Source organism: Leptonotus elevatus, chromosome 4, assembly GCF_054856555.1.
Source record: "Leptonotus elevatus isolate MCC_2025b chromosome 4, RoL_Lele_1.0, whole genome shotgun sequence".
In the NCBI taxonomy this organism is placed as follows: Eukaryota; Metazoa; Chordata; class Actinopteri; order Syngnathiformes; family Syngnathidae; genus Leptonotus; species Leptonotus elevatus.
This window is the reverse complement of record NC_141242.1, coordinates 13,017,877-13,024,653: the sequence shown is the minus strand read 5'-3', so window position 1 is coordinate 13,024,653 and position 6,777 is coordinate 13,017,877. Positions and strand designations below refer to the sequence as shown.

Here is a 6,777-nt window from a genome sequence, read left to right as displayed (position 1 = left end):
GGGACAGTTTGATTTTCAGTTCTTATTTCAGAATCGAAAGTAGGATATGGCAAAAGACACAAAAAACAAAAACGGCCTGTATTTTTTGTTTTGGATTGCCGTAAATCAGGGGTCTGCAACCTGTGGCTCTTTAGTCCCTCTCTTGTGGCTCCCCGTGGTTCTCTAAAAAAAAAATATCCCTCCATCCATTCATTCATTCATTTTCTTAACCGCTTATTCAATTATAGTCTGGTGCTGGAGTTTATCCCAGCTGGCTTCGGGCAGTAGGCGGCATACACCCTGAACTGGTTGCCAGCCAATTGCAGTCTACAAAAATTAGTATCAATTTATTTCATAAATATTTTTTTACATATTTTTTTTTAGATGAAATATTCTTTAATTGCATTAGTGAAAAAAAAAAAAAGAATAATTGAAATATTTAAAAAAATGTCAGCGTCCACATTTTTGAGAAAAAGAGAGATAAAAGGTAGATGGCAAACTTCTAAAAAATTATCTAAAAATGTCCGAAAGGGAAGAGGAAAAGCAGAAAATTACCATAAAATGTCCATGAAATTGCCAAAAATGTCAGACAATTGAATAAAAAAGCCAGAAAAGAAGTCAATTCAATCAATCATTAATTCCCTTACTGGATAGGAACTTCACACAAAACATGACATACTATATACAACACTGAGTGTTGACACAAGAGCTAATTGTCAACACTTGTCCACACAATACTAGAATACAAATAGACCACAAAAATATAGATGATTTAAAATCGCTGTCATTGTATATCTTTGATATTAAACATGGAAAATGTAATATATAAGGCACAGTGCATGTGAATGGACATTTACAATTGTACACATGCCAGCCAGATTATAGTCGTCAGATAGTTTTCATCTGCAGCCCCATGTCAGGTTGATGTAACATTTTAAATACAAATTCAATTTCAAAATAAGGTAAGTCAAGACACATAAAATACACAAGTACACAGATCATTCATTCATTCAGCAGTAGAAATGATTTCTGCACCATTTCAAATACATGAGATTATATCAAGCTTCATTCATCACTGCTATTCTCATCAGCACACTTGTGCCTCAGCTTTAGCCTTACTTGGGAATCTTTGACCACAAACTGAGCAGGTAAAAGGTTTCTCATCAGTGTGGGTTCTTGTGTGAATTTCTAAGTTTCCCTTCTGAGTAAAATTTTAAAAACAAACTGCGCAAGCAAAAGGTTTCTCTCCAGCATGGGTTCTTGTGTGTCTTGTTAAATTTCCCTTCCGAGAGAATTTTAGGCCACAAACTGAGCAAGCAAAGGGCTTCTCTCCAGTGTGGGTTCTTGCGTGTATTTTTAAGTATCCCTTGTGAGCAAAACTTTGAAAACAAACTGAACAGGAAAAAGGTTTCTCACCAGTGTGGGTTCTTGTGTGAATTGTTAAGTTTTCCTTGTTAGCAAACATTTGACCACAAATTAAACAAGTAAAAGGCTTCTCTCCAGTGTGGGTTCTTGTGTGTTTTTCTAAGTTTCTCTTCTGAGTAAAATTTTGACCACAAACTGAACAAGCAAAAGGCTTTTCTCCAGTGTGGGTTCTTGTGTGTATTTCTAAGTTTCCCTTCCGAGAGAATTTTAAGTCACAAACTGAACAAGCAAAAGGCTTCTCTCCACTGTGGGTTCTTGTGTGTATTTTTAATTTTCCCCTCTCAGAGAAACTTTGACCACAGACTGAGCAGCCAAAAGGTTTCTCACCAGTGTGGGTTCTTGTGTGTATTTTTAAGTATCCCCTGTGAGCAAAATTTTGACCACAAACTGAACAGGAAAAAGGTTTCTCTCCAGTGTGGGTTCTTGTGTGAATTGTTAAGTTTTCCTTGTTAGCAAAATTTTGACCACAAACTGAACAGGAAAAAGGTTTCTCACCAGTGTGGGTTCTTGTGTGTTTTTCTAAGTTTCCCTTCTGAGTAAAATTTTGACCACAAACTGAACAAGCAAAAGGCTTCTCTCCAGTGTGGGTTCTTGTGTGTATTTCTAAGTTTCCCTTCCGAGAGAATTTAAGGCCACAAAATGAGCAGGAGAAAGGCTTCTCTCCACTGTGGGTTCTTGTGTGTATTTTTAATTTTCCCCTCTCAGAGAAACTTTGACCACAAACTGAGCAGGCAAAGGGTTTCTCACCAGTGTGGGTTCTTATGTGTATTTTTAATTTTCCCCTCTCAGAGAAACTTTGACCACAAACTGAGCAGGCAAAGGGTTTCTCACCAGTGTGGGTTCTTGTGTGTTTTTCTAAGTTTCCCTTCTGAGTAAAATTTTGACCACAAACAGAGCAGGCAAAGGGTTTCTCTCCAGTGTGGGTTCTTGTGTGACTTGTCAAATTTCCCTTCCGAGAGAATTTTAGGCCACAAAATGAGCAAGCAAAGGGCTTCTCTCTAGTGTGGGTTCTTGTGTGTTTTTGTAAGTGTCCCTTGTGAGCAAATTTTTTACAATAAACTGAGCAGGAAAAAGGTTTAGTGTGGCTAATCACATGTCTTCTCAATTGAGACTTGTTGTCAAAACTTTTTCCACACTGAGAACATTTGCAACGTTTGCCGTCACTGTGACATGTCACGTCACCGTCAGACTGTTTAGTGTGAGGAGAGTGTGACGGCGTGTCTTCACCATCTGACATTGAAGCTAACCGGCTGTCTGCTTGTGATCCTCCACGGTGGTCTTCATCATCTTCTGTTATTTGTTGTGTTGAGCTGCTGCTTGGAGGCTCTGCCCCTTTGTTCTCTTCATATTGACATTCATTTTCAGTCTTCAAATGGTCACCAGTCACAGGCAACTCTGTGAAATGATCCTCCTCTTTAATGCATGGGGGCAGCTGCTCCTCTTTTTTGATGTTGGGAAGCTGTGGCTGCTCTTCTTTAACTTGAAGAGGCTCCAAGTCCTCCTCCTCTTTCACACCAGGGAACTCTGGCTCCTGCCGCTCAGGACAATTATATTTTTTACTGGCGTCTGCGGGACACAAGATGGTTTAGTAAAGTCACTTTATTGTGACGTTATATATTTAAGATTATCACATGGGCCACATGAGTGAAAGAAGTAGTGCTGTCACTATCAAATATTTTTTAGAATCGATTAATCCGATTCATTTTAATTTTGCATTAAAGTGTATTAAAAAAAATCCCCCTGATTACTGCTTTATAACCAGTGATTAGTTTTTACTTCATATTCATATAGTGATTTAAAAGAAAAGAAAAAGGAAATTGATGTACTATATTACCAGTTCGGTCAAGTAAAAACAGATGTTTGTAAATGTCTTACTTTGAGCCTTAAATCTAATAAATGAATTGTAATGCAACGCATTTCTCATACAATAACGGCGTTTCAAATATCTTAATATATATTAGGTCTTGTGGTATGTACTCAACGATAGCTGAATTGAAATATACTTTAAAATATATGTGGAAATTACTACATTACTTTTTTACAGTGTGGGGTATTCTGCCAGAGTGAGGCCAGAAACAGGTAGCAGTGTTTTCAGAAATTAGTGGGACAATGAAAACCCCCCAAAAAATAATCACCGCGTTTTCTCAAAAACAAAACAAACAATCTAATTTGCCGAGATGTGGCAGTTAATTTTTGAGTACAGTTGCAATAACTAAAGATTGATAATCTACACATACAAATAATAAACATTTGCTCTTTCCTGAATCAAGCTAAACGTAACGCAAGACATTTTTTATGCTACATGCACTATAGAAAAATCCTAATAGCACTAATTATGTTATTTGAAATGTACATGTGCTGTACATTTTTAATAATCATTTGTATTTATGTAAATTTGTTGTTCATTATTAATTATTCATACACAAATGTTAAAACAAGGTTTTTGTGGATGATTGTCATTGCAGACAAATAAGTTTCATTATGTGTGATTTAGCCATTATTTCAATTAAGAAATTTAAAATGGATTATTTTCACATGCATGCACGCACATATACGCACACATACAAACACACACACCCTCGATCAATTTTTCATCCCGCCTCAGTGGTGGCATGGATTCGAAGTTCAAACCCAAAGTGAGTGTACAGTGCAAGCATAGTATCATGTGCACCCCCCTTTTTTTTTATACTTTGAGCACCTGCCCCTCTAAAGGTGATATGAACTAAGAAACAACAGAAAATTGTAAATAATCATTTGCCTACAGTTTGTTCAAAAAGGGGGCAACTGCTTTTTGATGAGTACAAGTGACACAGTGATGTGAAAATTAAATTCTGATCTGAGAAATGTACCAAAGTGACTGACGAAAACTGTAAACAAAGTGCTCGGATAAAAATTAATTTCCCCAAAAATGCAGACATAGTCTGTTGTTGAAAAGTGTTGATTAAACAAGTGACAAACCTGCTCTGTTCAACTCACCTCGAGGCTGCTTGCAAACAGCGTCCAGCAGTTGACGTTGTCGCTCGTTCTCCTTTTGCGCTCCACAAAGCTCCTCCTCTTCGGACTCGACTTTCGTTATTGCGAACATTTTCACACGATAATTACGACACTTGACGCTCACACTTGGCGTCTGCTGAGCCAATTTGTCATAACAAACGCGTCTCTTTTTTGGGTGGCTAGCAAGCTAAGCTAAGCTAAGCTTAGCTAAACAGGGCCGAGATATTTCGACGAGCGATGTCTGAGACTAATTTAACCAGACACGTGATGTAGCAATTATGTTTGACTTAAATAAAGTAGCGACGGGCGCACAGTGTCGATGTTTAAGTTCGTTCAGTACGAATTTAAGATGAATTATGTGTGGCTACGTAAAAGTAGCCTGGAATGGAGTATCTACGTCACGTGAAATCTACGGCAACACCAGTTAGACAAACGGACAAATCTTGTCACGAAAAAACGTAATAAAAAAATACAAATAGTACGATTCATTTTAGTTTCATTTGGAGAATAAAAATAACTATTTAAACTGTATATAGACGAATAAGAAACATGTTTAGTTCCTTGCTAGTGTTGTAAAAGTTGTCAACTCCACATCTTCAAGAACCTTGTTCATCAGTGCAGCGTCTCTCTACATCCTTTGATGTGCTACAAAATAAGAGCGTCGAAAAGAAATACGTTCGAATGGACATACATACTTAAAAAATATTGAGGGGTTTACCAAAAATAGGAAGTTATTTCAGTATCAATGGATGACATAGTTAAAAAAAAACTATTTATAGAGTGAATCATACTAAATGTAACCAGATTGAATTATACATATTTTGTGAATTTACGTCTACTCTCACCAATGATGTGTGATGGTGACGACACTGAAGGTGAACACTCCAAAGCAATGGAATTCTTATATTTTCTTTTTTGTCTAGATTGTATCCAACATGTCAAGTGTACCACTCATTCTTATGCCAAAACATTGGACCTTGTTTTTACAAAAGGTGTCAATGCTGGCCTTTCATCCATCCTGCAAGTCCTTGTGTCTTTATTCTTTATTAGGATCCCCATTAGCTTCCACAAAGTGGTCGCTAGTCTTCCTGGTTCCTCAAATAATTCAACAAAAACATACAAAGTTTAAAATTAATCCATGTAGTAAAAATGAAAACACTAAACAAAAACAGTATTTAACAGATGAAATAAATAGAAACAAACAAAAAAGACCATACACAATTTGAAAGGTCACAAAAAAAAATCTATAGAAAATGCAGGAGCATTTATTAATAAAAGCAATTACACCAATTCCCCAATTATAAGGAATAACCTAGTTCATGTGTTTTTTAATAACTTTTTGAAAGACGACTTGTTGCTGACGTTTCTTGCATTAGATGGGAGTCCATTCCAAGCCAAGGAAGCACGATAATCAAGTTTGCAACGCCCTTACCCATTTTAGAAACAATCTGTTCAATCTGGTCAGACCAAGATAGTAAATTATCTATTTTCACACCCAGTAATTTGACGTTGGACACCTGTTCTACTTGTATTCCATCAACATGCAAATTGAGTACAGTGGCATTAGCAACAGCATACCTGCTGCCAAATACAATAGATTAAAAACAAGGTCTGATGGTAGATCGCTGTTAGCTAGCAGTCGCCGCTAAACGCTGGCAACAATTCATGCAATAATTACAATACAATACAATGTCAGCATAATTATGTCTTAAAACTCTTAACTGGAGCTTGAACGTGACGTCAGGACTTTGTGTTACTGACGTCTGTCGCAACTGTTTGAGGCATTTAAATTGCCGTCGTTCAATAGACAAGCATGAGGGCTTACCCCTTATACCACGACGACACGCTTCCGAAAAAAACTTCAAAATAAATGCACTACAAAGCATTAATCTACATATACTACTTGGAAGGCAAGCTTTATTTTGAAATTGGGTTTCTCTCAGCGTAAGCACAGTGTACTATCATGCATACTGCCGTTAGCTTGACTACGACTATTTTAGCGGCTATCCGAGGCAGAAATGACGAGGACTTGGTGCAGCCCTAGTATTAATGATCGTTTTTGTACGATTATGGCAATTTTGTAATCGTGGAGGTAATAATGGAAAATCGTAATTGAATTTCCATTAATTGCATAGCCTGAGTCACAGTACAAATACCCCCCCATCCCCACTTAACAAGCATGGCATCTTGAGAGCGCCACCTTTTCAGTTGTGTGTGAACGTCAAGGAGAAAAAAAGCATGTCAAGAGCAGTACTTTATTCAGGATCATAATCAGATATACTTTTTCCATCATCTCACCACAATGAATCAAAGTCTCTCCAAAGTCAATTCAATCAATCATTAATTCCCTTACTGGATAGGAACTTCACACAAAACATG

The 6,777-nt window shown here is 37.1% G+C and overlaps 1 protein-coding gene and 1 pseudogene across 2 annotated transcripts in view; both read right to left on the bottom strand.

Annotated features, from left to right (window-relative positions):
• Nucleotides 1-445: 445 nt before the first annotated feature.
• On the bottom strand, nt 446-4,938 carry LOC147175601 (uncharacterized; annotated as a pseudogene). Its single transcript, XR_015094517.1, has 2 exons — nt 4,381-4,938; nt 446-2,970 (listed from the first exon to the last, which is right to left on the bottom strand). The product of XR_015094517.1 is annotated as an uncharacterized LOC147175601 (transcript).
• A 1,701-nt stretch (nt 4,939-6,639) lies between these two features.
• The window catches only part of LOC147175599 (uncharacterized), a 17,012-nt gene continuing 16,874 nt past the window's right edge, over nt 6,640-6,777 (bottom strand). Inside the window, exon 4 of the mRNA XM_086072735.1 lies at nt 6,640-6,777. This exon is cut by the window's right edge and continues 1,992 nt beyond it. The gene's annotated coding sequence lies outside the window, so the exon portion shown is untranslated.